Here is a 17,481-nt window from a genome sequence, read left to right as displayed (position 1 = left end):
AACTGATCGGTTGGGCTGTCCAAAATTATTGGGCCAAATCCCTAATTGGGTTGTTTACAACATGTGCCATGTTAGTCTCCATGTCAGATCCACGTAACTGCCTTGTTAGATCCACATTGCATCCATGTCATGTAAATCGGTGACGGTTTGTTCCGTCACAACCCAGTTTGGGCTTGGCGGGCCTGAGGCAGATCCATGACGGCCAAGGACCGTCATGGAAGGTACGATGTCAAATTATGACGCCATATACATGACGGATCTCAGATCCGTCATGGACATGAATGCATGACAGATTTTGGTTGATTTGTGACGGACTTGGACCATCACGTATTAACAAGTTTCTTGTAGTGTGATCTCCATCGTTGCATGGTTGTCGTCTAGCCAACTATTGCTTCTACGACTATCGCTACCGCCTAGTGATAAAGTAAAGCAATTACATGGCGATTGCATTGCATACAATAAAGCGACAACCGTATGGCTCCTGCTAGTTGCCGATAACTCGGTTACAAAACATGATCATCTCATACAATAAAATTTAGCTTCATGTCTTGACCATATCACATCACAACATGCCCTGCAAAAACAAGTTAGACGTCCTCTACTTTGTTGTTGCAAGTTTTACGTGGATGCTATGGGCTGAGCAAGACCCGTACTTACCTAGGCATCAAAACCATAACGATATTTCGTCGAGTTAGTGTTGTTTTAACCTTCACAAGGACCAGGCGTAGCCATACTCGGTTCAACTAAAGTTGGAGAAATACACACCCGCCAGCCACCTGTGTGCAAAGCACGTCGGTAGAACCAGTCTCGCGTAAGCGTATGCGTAATGTCGGTCTGGGCCGCTTCATCCAACAATACCGCCGAACCAAAGTTGACATGCTGGTAAGCAGTATGACTTGCATTGCCCACAACTCACTTGTGTTCTACTCGTGCATATAACATCTATGCATAAACTTGGCTCGGATGCCACTGTTGGGGAACGCATTAATTTTAAAAATTTCCTACGCACACGCAAGATCATGGCGATGCATAGCAACGAGAGGGGAGAGTATCGTCCACGTACCCTCGTAGACCATAAGAAGAAGGGTTATGAAAATGCGGTTGATGTAGTTGTACGTCTTCATGATCCGACCGATCCATGTACCGAACGTACGGCACCTCCGAGTTCAGCACACGTTCAGCCCGATGACGTCCCGCGAACTCCGATCCAGTAGAGTTTCACGGGAGAGTTCCGTCTGCACGACGGCGTGATGACGGTGATGATGTTGCTACTGACGCAGGGCTTTGCTTAAGCACCGTTACGATATGACCGAGGTGGAATATGGTGGAGGGGGGCACCACACATGGATGGAATAGATCAACAAATCAACTTGTGTGTCTAGAGGTGCCCCTTGCCTCAGTATATAAAGGAGGAGAGGAGGGGAGGGGCCAGCCCTCTCTATTGCATGCCCTGGGGAGTCCTACTCCCACCGGGAGTAGGATTCCCCCCTTCCATGTAGTAGGAGTAGGAGTCAAGGAAAGGGAAGAGTGAAGAGAAGGAAGAGGGGTGAGGGAGTCCTGGATAAGGGGGTATCCGGACAGCCAGACTATATTCATCGTCCGGACAAGACTCAAGACTTCGGCTCATGTCCGGATGGGACTCTCCTTTGCGTGGAAGACAAGCTTGGCGATCCGGATATTATGTTTCCTTCCTTGTAACCGACTCTATGTAAACCCTAGCTCTCCGATGTCTATATAAACCGGAGAGCATGGTCCTTAGAAGGCCGATGACAATTACAATCATACCATCATAGGCTAGCTCTTAGGGTTGAGCCTCTACGATCTAGTGGTAGATCTACTCTTGTATTCCACATAGCTTAAATATTAATCAAGCAGGAAGTAGGGTTTTACCTCCATCTAGAGGGCCCGAACCTAGGTAAACATTGTGTCCCTCGCTTCCTGTTACCATCAGCCTAAGACGCACAGATCGGGACCCCCTACCCAAGATCCGCCGGTTTTGACACCGACATTGGTGCTTTCATTGAGAGTTCCTCTGTGTCGTTGCTTCAAGGCATGATGGCGTCTTAAATCATCAACAACACGGTCCAGGGTGAGACTTCTTTCCCCGGACAGACCTTCGAGTTCGGCAGCTTCGCACTGCGGGCCAATTCGCTTGGCCAGTTGGAGCAGATCGATAGTGTTGCCCCCGGCTACCAGATCAGGTTCGGAAACTCAACTACACGGCAAATGCCCGCGGAGACTTGATCTTCGACGGATTCGAACCTGCGCCAGGAACGCCGGACAGCCACGACGAGCACGGCCTAGACCTGCTGTCGAATAATGCTCGGAACATCATCCCTGCAATAGCCCCGGATCTAAATCCGGAACGGGTTGCGTTGCCCAAGGACAGAGGGATGGACCCCGCCCTGCAGGCCGCACGCTCATGGCGTTGGAGCCAAACACAGGCCGCATCTCTGCGGAGACCTGTATCTCCGGACCCCCGGACTCGTATCCGGTCGTTGGTTTCGGTCCGCGCGCCCCTGAGCTAGTCAAGCCATGCTGGGCTCCGATAATGGAGTTTACCGCCGTGGACATCTTTCAGCACGCGCCCTTCGGCGACATACTGAACTCTTTAAAATCTCTTTCTTTGTCAGGAAACTCCGGGCCGAACTATGTCCGGCCCGAGTGGGAAGCACGCGACGAAGGAATTCGGCGCCCACCCACCACCCACTTCATTGCCACAACCGAAGAATTAACCGACGTGCTTGACTCCGAAGACATCGACGGTATGGACGACGATGCAGGAGAGGCTCCAGGATCACTTGAGCACTGGACTACTACCTTGTCACATGATATATACATGGTAGATACGCCCAATAAGGACGGCAGTCCATACGATAAAACACCCGGGCAAAAGCCAAAGAGGCGGTGCAGATGCAGCTCAAAGTCCAGCAAGGGCAAAAATAGCGACAAGAGCGCAAGAAGGGTTGATATACCCGCAAACTCCGAAAGAAATAATGACCACATGGACCCAGCGATGGAGCAGGACGAGCCAGGTCACGCCAAATCAAGTTCGGATCAAATACCCAATCACAATGATCCGGAGGGACGAGCTCATGATGCTGCCCCAGAATAGGAAGACAGTCCGGACGATGAGGCATTCATCAACCCGGACGAACAAGTGGCACGAGACAACCTCCATAGGAAGCTTATGGCCACGCAAGAAGTCTAGAAAAGCAGAAGCAACGGCTCAAGGCCGCATAGGAAAATCTAAGTCACAGATGGAATAAGGTGCTAGACACTGAATAAAGATATGGTGATGATCACCGTACGAAAAGCTATCCAAAGCGCAAGCTACTGCCAGAATTCAACGACGCGACCGTTCCACCAAAAGAAGATTCGACCAAGAAACCAGACGTACTGCCTCACAACCATAACAGAGCGGCCACGGACACTGCACATGATCCACGCGAGCATCCGGATAAGAAGGCCGGTACAGCCAGGTCCATATATGGATCTAAAAGACACACCCCAGCGCAGGACTATGGTCGCCAAAATGATCGTACGAGCCAGATACCTGTTCGGAATCAACCCCAAACACAACAATAGCCAACTACATGCCACAATGCGTCTAGATACAGAGGGGATACTCACCCCCTGTGCTTCACCGAAGAAGTACTGGACCATGAATTCCCACAAGGCTTTAAACCTGTAAACATAGAAGCATACGACGGCACGACAGACCCAGGGGTCTGGATTGAGGATTTTATCCTGCATATTCACATGGCTCGCGGGGATGACCTCCACGCCATCAAATACCTTCCCCTCAAGTTGAAGGGACCAGCTCGACACTGGTTGAAAAGCCTCCCCGAAAACACAATTGGGAGTTGGGAGGAACTCGAAGACGCTTTCCGGGCCAATTTTCAAGGGACTTATGTCCAGCCTCCGGATGCAGATGATCTAAGTCACATAATCCAACAGCCCAGAGAGTCCGCCCGCAAGCTTTGGAACAGATTCCTCACTAAGAAGAATCAAATTGTCAAATGTCTGGACGCTGAAGCCTTAGCGCCTTTCAAACACAGTATCCGTGACGAATGGCTCGCCCGACAACTCGTCCAAGAAAAGCCAAGGACAATGGCAGCCTTAACAAGCCTTATGACCTGCTTTTGCGCGGGTGAGGATGACTGGTTGGCCCGTAAAGGCACCAGCGACCCCAGCACATCCGAACTAAGGGATGGCAACGGGAAGCCACGGCGTAATAAAAACAAATGCCAAAACAAGGAAGAGATCCCGGAAAACACGACGGTCAACGCCGGATTCAGGGGCTCTCGACCTGATCAGCAAAAGAAGCCATTCAAAGGAGGTAAAGATGGACCGTCCGGTCTGAACAGAGTCCTGGACAGACTATGCCAAATTCATGGCACCCCAGAGAAACCTGCGAACCACACCCATAGAGAGTGTTGGGTCTTCAAGCAGGCCGACAAATTAAATGCCGAACACAAGGGGAGGGGCACACCAAGCGAAGACGAGGATGAACCTCACCAGCCGAACACTGGGGAACAGAAAAAATTCCCGCCAGAGGTTAAAACAGTAAACATGATCCACGCGACTCACACATCCACGAGAGGGCATGAACGCGCGCCCATAGAAGCGCATGATGTAGAGCCTGTCGTACCCACGTCTCACTACTAGAAGTCTCGTACGATCTCTTTCGATCACATGAGCGGCCGAACTACAATTCGGCGAGGAGGATCACAGGCCTTGGTGCTTGACCCAATAATCGACGGATACCCTCTCACCCGTGTCCTCATGGACGGCGGCAGTGGTCTCAATTTAATATACGAGGACACTGTCTGCAGAATGGGGATAGACGCATCCAGAATTAAACAAAGCAACACCAGCTTTGAAGGGGTGATACCAGGCGTTGCAGCCTGTGCCAGGGGCTCCGTCGTGTTGGAAGTAACATTCGGCTCCCCAGGCAACTCCAGAAGAGAAGAGTTGCTCTTCACTATCGCACCCTTCCAAAGCAGCTATCATGCATTGCTAGGAAGAACGGCCTACGCCTGCTTCAATGCATTGCCGCACTATGGCCACCTTACACTCAAGATGCCCGGTCCCCGTGGCGTCATCACCGTTAGCGGAATCATAGAGCGCCCTTCATGCGCAGAGGAATACGCGACGGCCCTGGCGGCCGGACTATAAGCGGCCTCCAGTTTAAATGATTGGTCATTACAACCACAAACACAGTTAGACGAGTCCGGTAGCCCGAATAAATTCAAAGAGGACACCGTATATGTAATCCCATAAGGGAAACCAGTGGCTGTCTATATTTAATACAGCCCCACGCTTGGCTCGACCTTATTGGCAGGCCAACAGCTTACACTTTTATTATTAATCGCATACTTACGTTGCACCCTCCTACGAGTTTTTCTCTTTTACAGACAACGTTCGTGCGATACCCTTCCAGGATACGGCATAGCAGAGACAAAGGCGCAGGCGTGCAGCAGGGCCCTGTGCAACAGGTTTCTTTTTAGATTAAGCCCCTGTGTAAACCTTTTCTACTGCCTCTTGTTGTTTAACCATCCCATGGGTTCTATACCCAGAGAGGATACTGCCGTTTTTGGCATTTGGCCACGGCAGACTAAATTGCACGTACCTCAAAATAAAGGGCTTAAAATAGGCTCTTGTCAACCTATCTTCTTTTATAAAAGACCGAATACCCTCGGGAGTGTTCGGCGTCACGAGTTTGGTCGTATATGCATCAGCTTCGAATCATGTCTTTGGTCAAATGTTGGGTTTGCCTGCCTCCTGGGTTTGCCGCCTTACGTTCCGCTATCATCCGGCTAAGGCAGGCCAAAGGAGAACTACTGCGATTGTGCCCTGGTTATTCCGAATGAGCGCCTCAATAGAGAAAGGCGAAAACTGACTGTCATGATACAGCGAGAGACTATTCAACCACTCGAAGACTCACCAAAATCCCTAAAGATTCCTCTGCCTTAACGAAGGGCCGTTTCCCGGCCATGTAGACACGCACCCGTATTCGGATGCACGTGGAGGTACCAGGGGCTACATAGTAGCCCCACCATTAGACTCCCATGGCTAAGCGAAAGTGTTACAGCTATATAGTCCTTTTGCCTAGTTCGGCGTGCGATCACCTCCTTAACAGACCAAGACATTGGATCAAGTGTGATTATGCATATTTTTTCGCCAACACCCCTGCATTGTCTGTGAGGGGGCTGAAGCCAACGACTGCTATCTTTCAGACTACTTATACATATAAGTATAGCCGCAAAGGGAGGACAATCATACTTCCGGGCAAAAGTATAAACATAGCCTCATAATTAAACTAAACATTGTTTTCTACAATGCTTCGACTTATCACTCGAATAAAACACTCTTCGAGCACTGCGCCTCTATCAGGCGGGCACCTTTTGTGACTTGCGCCAAGTAGTGCTCGACCGGATGTTGGCCTCCCGCCGGATCCTGGCTCGCTATTACAGTGGCCTCCATATCCGTCTGGTAGGCTTTAACGCAGGCTAGAGCCATCCGCGCACCCTCTATGCACGCCGACCTTCTTAGGGCGTCAATCTGTGACACGGCTCCAAGGAATTGTTGCACCAAACCAAAGTAGTTGTCCGGCTTAGGCCCTTCGGCCAAAGATGGTCTATTACAGACCGTATTGCAAGTCCGGACAGCCTTTGGAGCTCCACCATAGCAGCCACCTTCTCATTCAGTGGCAGCGGGCGAGTGGGAGCATTGAACTGCGACCAGAAAAGCTTCTCCACTTCTTCATCGCCTTGACCCTCGAAGAATTTGACAGCGTCAGCTGTACTATTCGCCAAGTCCGCATATGCATCTGCAAGACTCATGCGACCCGCCAGGGGAGCATACTTTGGATCCAAGAACTTCGTCCGTAGTAAGTACGAGCCCCAGCCACGATTTTGTCAGCTTGTTGGAGCTCCTCCCGCATACTCCGGATCTTGGTCCGCATCTCCTTGGCGGCATTACGTGCCTTGTCCAGCTCGGCCGAGCTAGCCTTATTCTCCTTTTCAAGGAGTGTGTACTGGTCGGCGGCATTTTTTAACTCTTTAGCCATTTCGGCTATCTTTTCCTCGCTTCGGCAATGAGCAGCCTGTTCAGCTCTCAACTCTTCGGCCGCCTTTAGGGCAGCCGAATTGCTAGCCCGAGCTTGTTCCTTGGCTTGAGCAAGTTCCTCCCTCAGGGCCTCCACGGCAGCAGCACCATCTGCAGTTCACACATATTGCATTATTATTATGCCGCTTTGGCATTTTGCTACACATTATAATAAAAAACCAGGCACATACCATGGGACTCCTCAAGCCATTTATTCACCATCGTGATATCGGCATCGATGGATCTGATTTGCCTCCTCAATTCAGCAACTTCAACAGACTGGTCGGTTTCCGGATCCTTGCATACCTCAAACACCTAGCGCGTGCCTCATAACCAAAAAGTTGTGCATTTTTTACATACCTCAAAGCCTTTGAGCAGGCTTGTAAATGCCTCATTCAAACCGCTGGTAGCGGATGAAATCCTCGTGAGCACCGTGCTCATTAAAGAGCGGTGCTCCTCCGATAGCACGGCTTGCTCCAAATGGCCCGTCAGTACGTCCGGCCGGACATTGAATTGCGTCGGACCCTTCTCATCACCCCCTGTAGGAGCCGAACGCTCCGGGCTTAGGGCGGCTAATGTGTTCGCCTCCGGCTTTGGCAGATCCGGACTCCTCCGTGACGACACCTACGTGTCGCCCGCTTTATGAGGCAGAGAGATGGGTGGAGTCTCGCTCTCCATCATCTCCGGACGTCCCCCGGAGATGAACTCTGTTGAGACGAGATGCTCGCCGGACTACAAAAGATGAAGTCCTGGTTATGGATCTCGGAGTAACACTACACCTTCGAATTGATGAATAACTTACGGCTCGATGGAGGGCTGGCCCATTGGTGGGCATGACATGGTGAGGGCACCCATCGCGGCAGAGCCCCTTGGTGAATTTTTCTTCCCTTGCTTGGGCGTCTCCGCCTCCAAATCTTCGGAGGCGGCCCTCTTCTTCCTGCGTGGGGAGGAGGCTTTGACCTCCCCTTCCCGGATATCCTCCACAAGAGGGGTAGCGACTTCCCCGGTCTGGATGCACAGCGCGTGAAGTTCAACTTCACTGCCCTTTCCTTTGCCTTTCCCCGAAGGGATTTTGCTGAGCGCCCGGTCCAGCATCTTTGCAATGGTTGGACCAGGCGGGCCTTCAGGAAGTAGCGCCGGACACCTGATTCTCTTCGCCTTGTCGAGCCATTCCTGGCCGCGGAGGGATTGTTAGAATACCAGTTATGATAAATATAAATGAAGTATCCGGCTTTAAGGTTACTTACTTGGGCATCTAGGCGATTGCAGCTTAGGCCCGCATCCTCGATGGTGTCCAGACACTTTACTTGTGGTCCGAAGAAGAATTTACACATTCCTTCGAGCTTCAGGCCGAAGAAGTGCTTAGTCGATCGCGGACCCTCCGGATTGAACTCCCACATCTGGAGAGGTCGACGTTTGCACGGCAACATCCGCCGGACGATCATCACCTGCATTATGCTGACAAGATTTATGTCCCTCTCAATAAGCTCCCGGATACGATTCTGCAGTTCTGGCACATCTCCAGCAGGCCCATAATTGTGGCCTTTGTCGGTCTAAGACGGTAACAATGACGGAGGGCCCGAGCGGAACTCGGGGGCAGCTACCCACTTTGTGCCTCTGGGAGCAGTGACATAGAACCATCTCCGTTGCCATACGTCGGGCACTTCCGAAAAAGAACCCTCTGGCCATGGGGCATCAGAGTTCCTACTTATTATGGCGCCTCCGCACTCCGCATGTCGCCCCTCGATCATCTTTGGCTTCACATTAAAGGTCTTTAGCCATAAGCCTAAGTGTGGGTTGACATGGAGAAAAGCCTCGCACACGATAATGAAAGACGAGATATGGAGGATGGCGTCTGGAGCCAGATCATGGAAATCCAAGCCATAGTAGAACATAAGCCCCCTCACAAAGGGGTCAAGGGTGAGGCCTAGGCCTCGGAGGAAGTGAGGAGTAAACACGATCGTCTCATTGGGCTCCGGCGTGGGGATGACTTGCCCCAGAGCAGGAAGCCTGTGCTGGATACCAGCAGTCAGGTATCCGACCTCCCTAAGCTTCGCAATATCCTCCTCCTGAATCGAGGAGGCCACCCACCGGCCTGCTGCGTCGGATCCGGACATACTGGAGGATCTGGGGTGTTGGAGCTTAGGTTTTGGGCGATGGAGCTCGAGGTGTGAGAAGGAGCAGGAGAGGTGGAGATGAGGCATAGGCCTCAACCCCTTTATAAAAGGGATGAATACCAAGAGTCCTCTACGTGACCGTTTGAGACTTATCTAAAAACCACGGAATTGTACCAACAGTCGCCGTGGGGTCGCATATGCCCATATTGATGAAACATCTCGTATTAAGAGGGACACGATCTCTTCTTTGGAAGGACGTGCCGATAAAACCGCCTCGCAACGCGAGTCGAGGTGGAGCAGGAAGCGCTGGTTCGTGTTGGACCAGGTCACGATGCAAGGGCACGGTGTACGAAGATTGCCAGCAGAACGGATTTATGCTAAGGGTGTGTGAAGATCGTCTTACAGATTCGGACACAGCCTATGTGTTCGATAATAACCTTGGAGTATTCGGAGAAGGAACCCACCTTGCAATGCCGAAGACAAGACTGCGCGCCGGACTCATCGTCATTGAAGCATGGTTCAGGGGCTACTGAGGGAGTCCTGGATAAGGGGGTATCCGGACAGCCGGACTATATTCATCGTCCGGACTATAGAAGCATCAAGATACAAGACTCAAGACTTTGGCTCGTGTCCGGATGGGACTCTCCTTTGCGTGGAAGACAAGCTTGGCGATCCGAATATTATGTTTCCTTCCTTGTAACCCTCTCCATGTAAACCCTAGCTCTCCGGTGTCTATATAAACCGGAGAGCATGGTCCTTAGAAGGCCGATCACAATTACAAACATACCATCATAGGCTAGCTCTTAGGGTTTAGCCGCTACGAACTCGTGGTAGATCTACTATTGTATTCCACATATCTTCAATATTAATCAAGCAGGAAGTAGGGTTTTACCTCCATCGAGAGGGCCCGAACTTGGGTAAACATTGTGTCCCTCGCTTCCTGTTACCATCAGCCTAAGACGCACAGATCGGGACGCCCTACCCGAGATCCGCCGGTTTTTACATCGACAGGGGGCGCCGCCCCTCCCCCTTGTCCAATTTGGACTAGGCCTTGGGGGGGCGCGGCCTGCCTCTCTCTCTTTCCCTTAAAGCCCAATAAGGCCCATATACTCCCCGGCGAATTCCCGTAACTCTCCGGTACTCCGATAAATACCTGAATCACTCGGAACCTTTCCGATGTCCAAATATAGTCGTCCAATATATCGATCTTTATGTCTCGACCATTTCGAGACTCCTCGTCATGTCCCCGATCTCATCCGGGACTCCAAACTACCTTCGGTACAGAACATTAAGCGTGCGGACCCTACGGGTTCGAGAGCTATCTAGACATCATCGAGACTCATTTCCGGTCAATAACCAATAGCGGAACCTGGATGCTCATATTGGCTCCTACATATTGTACGAAGATCTTTATCGGTCAAACCGCATAACAACATACGTTTGTTCCCTTTGTCATCGGTATGTTACATGCCCGAGATTTGATCGTCGGTATCTCAATACCTAGTTCAATCTCGTTACCGGCAAGTCTCTTTACTCGTTCCGTAATGCATTATCCCGTAACTAACTCTTTAGTCACATTGCTTGCAAGGCTTATAGTGATGTGCATTACCGAGAGGGCCCAGAGATACCTCTCTGACAATCGGAGTGACATATCCTAATCTCGAAATATGCCAACTCAACAAGTACCTTCGGAGACACCTGTAGAGCACCTTTATAATCACCCAGTTACATTGTGACGTTTGGTAGCGCACAAAGTGTTCTCCGGTAAACAGGAGTTGCATAATCTCATAGTCGTAGGAACTTCTATAAGTTATGAAGAAAGCAATAGCAACATACTAGACGATCAAGTGCTAATCTAACGGAATGGGTCAAGTCAATCACATCATTCTCTAATGATGTGATCCTGTTAATCAAATGACAACTCATGTCTATGGCTAGGAAACTTAACCATCCTTGATTCAACGAGCTAGTCAAGTAGAGGCATACTAGTGACATTATGTTTGTCTATGTGCTCACACGTGTACTAAGTTTCCGATTAATACAATTCTAGCATGGATAATAAACATTTATCATGATATAAGAAAATATAAATAACAACTTTATTATTGCCTCTAGGGCATATTTCCTTCACGTTGATGCCTTGGCAGCCATCCTAGATAAAGCCAAGGCCACGGGACATATTAGGGGCATAGTCCCTCATCTGGTAGGATGGAACGGGATTTCCCTTCTCCAGTAAGCAGATGACTCTATTATAATGGTGGAAGGCTCAGCGAAAGATATCACGAACTTGAAGTTCCTCCTGCTCTGCTTTCAGCAGATGTCTGGCCCCAGGATCTTCTTCGACAAGAGTGCGATCATGATCTTGGGATACACCCAAGACGAGCGACAGAGCATCGCGGACCGCCTCAACTGCCAGCTTGGGAGCTTCCCCACGACCTATTTGGGGATCCCCATTAGCGACTCGCGGATCACGGTGGTCGAGCTACGCCCCACGGTGGCGAAACTTCAGCACCGCATTGAACCTTGGCTAGGTCGTTGGCTCTCTAAGTCAGCCCGGACGATGCTCATTAACTCGTCCCTCTCCAGCTTGCTCCTATTCATTATGAGCTTCTACAGCCTGCCTGAGATCTGCACCATGAGATTGCCATGGTCCAGGGGCACTTCTTCTGGGCTTGCCAGGGCGATAAGCAGAAGTACCACATGGTTCAGTGGTTGGAGATCTGTAAACCTTGTGATTAGGGCGGACTCGGGATCATGTCCTCCAAACGCATGAACATTGCTCTCCTGACTTGTGGCTTTGGCGGATTGCGAACGGAGAGGGTGGCTTGTGGCTTCGCATCATCCAGCAAAAATACCTTCGTGGTCAGCCACTCGCCTTCTGCCAGCGATCCGGTGGCTTCCAGTTCTTGCAATCCATCATACAGCTCCTCCCAGTCCTCCGCATCGGGACCTCTATTGCGGTTGGATCTAGCACAGCCACGCTGTTCTGGTTCGATAGATAGGCTGGGGACACCCCCTTTGCCGCTCGCTTCCCTGACCTGTTCTCCATCGCGGTAGACTCGCGGATTTTTGTTGCGTTGGCCCTTATTGACTTAGCACATCTCGCATTCCGATGGCCTTTTGGACAGCGGAGAATGATGCGTGGCAGTACCTGCATGACTGCATTGCTTTGCCAGAGCCGAATCTGGAGATAGGAGAGGACTGCACTAGGTGGCGGCTACAGCCATCTGGGCAATTCTCCTCTAAATCTCTCTACCAGGCTATAGCCCCTTTGCCAGGTCCTGAGGCTCTCACCACCATCTAGGCGATCCGGCTCCCCAAAGATTAGGTTCTTCTTATGGGAATGGATTCGTGGCCGCCTTCCGACCGGCGTAGAGGTCCTGCAACACAACGGCCCTAGTGATGGGCGGTGCCCGCTCTGCGGACCTGAAGAGGATACGAACCATATCTTCTTCACCTGCGTGTCCTTGCAGTTCCTTTGGAGTTGTTTTCATGATTTAGTGGGTGGAAGCTGGGACCACAACAACTTCCCTGCTCTCTTCGCCGAACTTCAGGCGTTACCACCCCGCGTATCGCCACATTAGGTGGTTGACCGTCGGTGTGTTAGCCTGGACGCTGTGGACTATTAGGAATAAGCTTGTGATTCAGCATGTCCCTCTTCGTCGTGCTACTGACGCTTTGTTCAAATGGTCTGGTTACCTGCAGCTTTGGCAGCCGCTTAGCCTCCCCGGGGAAAGAGACGCCATCACCTCCATCATCACCCAGCTTCGCGCGATGGCTCTCCGGATGGCTCCACCGCTTCCCCCACCACCACTAGAGCCAGACTAGATTTTCTCCTCCTCGCCACCACCACCGATTATGTGTTGTCCGTGCTTCATTTCTGTGTTGTGCTTGTTATGTTGTGCCCACAGCTGAACCTCGTGTAGTGTTTCGGTGTGTGTGAGTGTTGAACCTTGCCTGCGGTGGCGTTGTGTGTGTGTTGTTCGTATGGTACCATGTTTACTTTGTGCTCGGTGGTTTGCTTTATTTGTAAAGCGGGGCGAAAGCCTTTTTCGATAAAGCTTCAAAATTCATGCAAAAATTATTTTTCTTCCCGTGTGCCTTCCACTGGTGTATCCTTGTCACGCTGTTTTCTCGTGTTGTGGCTATTGTCACGCTAGCAAAGTTGCAGGCTGATGTGACCTTTTCTTGTGATGTGAAAAACTACTCACTGGGAAAGTAAAAGCATGATTTAGTTGTGAAAAGTCAAGCTTTTTTATGTCTCGACTTGATTCAATTTTTTTGTCACGACCAAGTTGCATGTATTCTCCGTTTTCTTTTTCATTTTTATTTCCTTATTTTTTTAAATGATGAACTACTTTAAATTCATGTTTTTTTGTTTCTATTTATCTTCTCTATTTCCTCCTTTCCATTTCTTCTTCTTTTTTCTTTTTTTCCATTTCCTTTATTATTTGTTTAAATTTCTTGTATTGTTGTCACTTTGTCATCAGCTCACTTTAAATGTCGTGAAAATCTTGATCGGCTGTTTTGTCACGAGCGTCCCGTGTCGCACCATGTGTCTAGTGTCTACTTGTCAGCCTGCTCGCGTGTGCGTCTTTTGTTTTGCCGTTTTCGCGGCGCGATCTGAGGGGCCCGTTTCGATTGGTTTTGTTAATTCTCATCTTTATAAGAGTTAACAATGTCTCATCTAGCTCACATACTGTTAGATATAGGTGCTTTCAGAGTTGTGCTCATCGTCGTTATGTTGTATTTTTTTTTCGTCCTCGGTGAAGCAGCGAGGCCTGATATGACTATTTTTTAGTTGGCCATTTTTATATTTTGTGCATTGGGTTTATTTTGGGGATTGTAGTTTTCTTTTAGCTCTAGTCGACCATGCCCTTTGGTCAAGTGGTGGACCTATGCAGACAAAGAGAGGATGCGTCGGTCTACATTCCATGGGCATGTGTATTTTTATTTTCAGCTTTTGTTTATTTTAGTTTAACCGTGTAGTTCCAGGAGAGCGTAACTAGATTTTTTTTCTTTCGGATTTGCAGCAAATCTCATCTACATAAATTTTGTGATATATCGTTTAAGTCTATAACCGTCCGATTTGTTTGTTTTAATGTTCGCACAAAATTGATCATGTGTGCCTGTGTCAGCTTGTTCTTTTTTGTCACGCATTCTCATGTCCCATTTGTTCCATATCGGCATGTTCTCGCGTTTGTTTTCACATGAGCTCATATATGTTGTCGTTTGGGGTACGCGGACTGTTCCCTATTTGTTCATTTTGGTTGTGTGCTTTTTGTGTCCTCGTGGAGAATTTGTAGAGTCTACCCTCGACTCGCAAACACTACAGGAATCTACTGGTAAAGGCATGGATGGCGGACGGCAAAAGGTGATGGCAAAGTAGGGGACGGCAAAGAGCTGTATTGCCGTCTGCTTCGGGCAGCTGACGGTAAAGAGGCATTTGCCATCAGCAGCGAACGGCAAAGAAGACGGACGGCAATAAATGCGCTGTTACTCCATTAGGTGGTTATCGGCATGCCTTTGCCGTCCGCTGCGGATGGTAAAGCCTTTGCCGTCAGCTACTGATGGCAAACTGACCAAATTGGTCAGCCTCCCAGGAAGCATAGTTGCCTGCCACGTGGCCTCTTTGCCGTCCACTACTGATGGAAAAGAACCCTTTGCCGTCGGTGGCAGACGGCAAAGAGCCTGCATATTGTCTCGTTTTTTCTGTTTTTTTAATCCAACAATTTTCACAGCAAATATATATGACATATATAGATATATTTCCATATCACATATCCACCACATAAGTTTCATCCATACACATTGTTCATACATAAGCAAGTTCCATCCATACACATTGTTCATACATAAGCAAGTTCCATCCATATACATATTACAATGCAAAGTTTCATCAAGATAGCAAATTCTATCATAGCAAGCACTCCATGAAGTGAATGAAATCTGCAAATTCTATCAAAGTTTCATCAAGATAGCAAATTCTATCATAGCAAGATACAATGCAAAGTTTCATCAAAGGAAAAGCAAGCACTCCATCATAGCAAGCTAGCTTCCATGAAGTGAATGAAATCTGCAAAATGGTAAATAAGAAAGTTAGAAATAGGTGACTAGAACAAGAAGAAGACTAGAACAAGAAGTATATGCCATTTATGAGCTAACTTAGGTGAAATGGATCATATATGAGCTAACAAAGTTGAAATGGGTTGTTTATGAGCTAACTTAGTTGAAATGGATCATTTATGAGCTAATTTAGTTGAAATGGGTCGTTTATGAGCTAACTTAGGTGAAATGGATCGTTTATGAGCTAACTTAGGTGAAATGGACCGTTTTTTAGCTAACTTAGGTGAAATGAATCATTTATGAGCTTTTATGAGCTAACTTAGTTGAAATGGATCGTTTATGACCTAACTTAGGTGAAATGGATCATTTAAGAGCTAATTTAGGTGAAATGGATCGTTTTTAGCTAACTTAGGTGAAATTGACCGTTTAGGAGCAAATCTAGGTGAAATGGGTCATTTTGGAGCTAACCTACGTGAAATGGGTCATTTTGGAGCTAACCTAGGTGAAATGAGTCATTTTGGAGCTAACCTAGGTGAAATGGGTCATTTTAAAGCTAACGTAGGTAAAATGGATCATTTACGAGCTAATCTACTAAAATGGGTCATTTTAGAGCTAACTTGGATAAATTGGATCACTTGTAAGCTAACTAAGGTAAAATGTGTCATGTTAGAGCTAACTTAGGTAAAAGGGATTGTTTATGAGCTAACTAAGTTAATTATGCAATTTTTGACATAAGTAAGCTTATTAAGTCATTTTGAAGGAAAAGAAGCTAACTCTAGGTCATTATGGTAAGCATATTGGAGGAAATAAATCTAAGTCTAAGTCTAGAGAAACTTACCGTGATCAGGGAGGTGGAGGAGCGGGCTGGCTCGTGCCGGTAGCTGGAGAAGGATCGTGCGATGCGTTTCTGGAGTTAAGCTGCACCAAAGATCATTTTCAATGTCTCGTTAGCATTATGACACTCAAATGTTAAGACTAGCAAGTAATGTCCATTCAAATTAAACTCACCGTGCTCCCAGGAGCAATCACTGGCATCGGTGGAGCGGTCTGACCGGACTTCTCGCACACAGACTGCACATTTGGTTTTCACAACAGAGCCATACTAGTTAGTAATGAGACTCAAATGTTAAGACTAGCAAGTAATTTGCAGAAGAAACTTACCACAAGGAGCTCATACATGGCCCTTGCCTGCATGTCATTCCATGCCCTCTCCTCCTCCAACATCTTTGTCGTCCTCTCCTCCAACTCCCGCTGCCTCTCCGTCGCCTCCGCCAGAAGTTTCTCCGTTCTATCTCTCTCACTCTGTATAGCAGCCTGCAACACCACTCACATGACCATTTGTAATCATTGATGAAAGCGCACACAATGTAATGGAGAAAGATAGCTGAGTATGTATAACTAACCTTGATGGCGAGTTGGACTGGCCGTTCACGAGGCCTTATCTCAGGAGCGGAGCTCGACTGGCGCGCCTTGATCTCCGGGAGAGTGCTAGGACAACGGATAAGTCCATCTCCCATGGCTATGGAGCCATGGGACCTCCCGCCACCAGATATCATCAGCAACTCTGTATCAATGGGACCCTGGCTCGGGTTAAAGTCCTCCCCTTTCCTCGCCTTCCTCTGATCTCTATATTGCACCTCCTCTCCCGCAACCACGTGCTCCACCTCGGCCCTTCTTCTTACCTCGTCCCCTGCTGGGCACCGCGGTCGACGAAGAAGGGCCCGGCGGTGTCGCCATACTGTCCAGCAACGCTCGGCGGAGAGGTGCGTGTGGAATGGAAGACCTCACACTACGCGCCGACGAAGAAGGGGCCTCGGCGCGCTCTCGACCAGCGCCCACCATCTTTCAACACCTGCCATGACAAAGAATGAACGAAATTAGTACAACATGAAAAAAGTATCGACATGAATAATAATATGTATATCACTTAAGTGTATCATCATCAAGTACAACATAAACAACTGCACATTTAAAACTACCCGATCAACACAATTATATATGATGTTTTTCATAAAAAAATCGAAAAATATATGACCTAACTAATAATTCACAAATATATGACCCCGTCGGCCTCTGGAAGGCCAAAGAACACCTTTTCGGGAGGTGTCGGGGGTCGGGGTGTCGTGTCGGTGTCGGGGTGCCGTGTCGGGGTCGGGGGTCGGGGTCTCGGGTTCAGGGTGTCGGG

The sequence above is a fragment of the Triticum dicoccoides genome, chromosome 7B (assembly GCF_002162155.2).
Source record: "Triticum dicoccoides isolate Atlit2015 ecotype Zavitan chromosome 7B, WEW_v2.0, whole genome shotgun sequence".
Classification (NCBI taxonomy): Eukaryota; Viridiplantae; Streptophyta; class Magnoliopsida; order Poales; family Poaceae; genus Triticum; species Triticum dicoccoides.
This window is presented reverse-complemented; position numbering follows the sequence as displayed.